Here is a 1,279-nt window from a genome sequence, read left to right as displayed (position 1 = left end):
CGGCTCCAATTCTGAGGCAGGGGCTCAGGGCAGGGGATGCAGAGAGGCTGGGTCACTGGCCTGCTCCCGCCTGCCAAGCTCTGGGCTCCCCCCGCCCACCCAGCCCGGTCCCCAGATCCCCACAAAACACCCCACCACACTCACTCTTCTTGCAGGAGGTGCATTTGCACTCCTTGCATTTGCAGGAGCCGGCGCACGTGCAGGAGCCACCTGCAAGGGAGAGAAGGAGGAGCAGGGAGCAGGAGAGTGATGTGGGAGCCACAGCAGTCGGCCAACAAGCTGCCCCAATCTCCAGCCTCCTGTCACTGCCCAGCCCTGGGAGCCCTTTTCTCACCCAGGGCAGGTCCTTAAGGGAAGCCCCACTTTCTTCTGATGCTAGGAAAGGTAGGTCCCTTCCAGATTGGACTGCACAAGGAGGGTCCCAGGCTCCAGGCTCAGCCCAAGCAGGCCGGGTTGGGGGCCAGGGCCCTAGCTCTTGAACCCCGAGGATACAATGTCCCCACCTGCCATCAAGTCCCAGGCCAGCAGCCCCCGACCAACAGGAGACCTCGACGTGACCGCAGTACCCTCAACTCTAAACTCGAGGCACGGAAATGCTCTCCGGAGCTTGGCCAGGGACAACGCACAGCACGTGCTGACTCCGGGAGTCTCCTCCAGCTCCAGCTCCAGCTCCAAACCCCCGCCCCTCTAACCCCGAGGACACGCGCTCCGGGCCTGGGAAGCGTGCCTCCCTAAGGCTCAGAACAGGGGGTTCCTTACCGGTGGAGCAAGAGCAGTTGGGGTCCATTTCGAGTCGAGTCGAGGACAGAGGTCCAAAGCAGGCGACACGGAGAGACACGGCTGCCGGCTGGAGGCGTGGTGGAGCCCCAGCGCCGCGGGCTCACTTTATAGGCGGAGCGGGCGGCCCGGGCGCAAAGGCCCCGCCCCCGCCCTTGCACCCGCCCCGCCGAGAGCGCGCGGCGCGCGGCGGCCTTGGCCGAGCTGTGTGCACCTGGCCGGGCCGGGCGCACGAGTCCCAGAGGGCGACTGCGCCCGCTGCGCACCGCGCCGAGGCGCTGCGCGCCGGGCGACACGCCGAGTCCCAGCCTCCCTGCCCGCCCCCTGGCGGGTCCCCGAGGTCGGCAGCCGCCCCTGTTCCCGGGTGTTCCGAGAACCCAGTGCCTGCGTCCTCGCCGCCTTCCCCACCCCGGGCCCCGTGCACGTGTCCCCGGGGTCGCCCTTTCCTGGAGCCCGTGTGCAGCCCCGGCCTCTCCCTCACGACCTGGGCCTGGGGAGGGGG

At 68.6% G+C, this 1,279-nt stretch overlaps 1 non-coding gene across 1 annotated transcript; it reads right to left on the bottom strand.

Moving 5' to 3' along the window:
- Positions 1-146: 146 nt before the first annotated feature.
- LOC102736026 (uncharacterized) lies at positions 147-945 on the bottom strand. The gene is made up of 2 exons (XR_014142238.1): positions 760-945; positions 147-210 (listed from the first exon to the last, which is right to left on the bottom strand). It is a non-coding gene; the product is annotated as an uncharacterized LOC102736026 (transcript).
- Positions 946-1,279: the final 334 nt, after the last annotated feature.

The sequence above is a fragment of the Leptonychotes weddellii genome, unplaced genomic scaffold (assembly GCF_054177405.1).
Source record: "Leptonychotes weddellii isolate Sample4059 unplaced genomic scaffold, ASM5417740v2 HiC_scaffold_33989, whole genome shotgun sequence".
In the NCBI taxonomy this organism is placed as follows: Eukaryota; Metazoa; Chordata; class Mammalia; order Carnivora; family Phocidae; genus Leptonychotes; species Leptonychotes weddellii.
The sequence above is the reverse complement of the archived record's forward strand: the minus strand, read 5'-3'. Positions and strand labels throughout refer to the sequence as shown.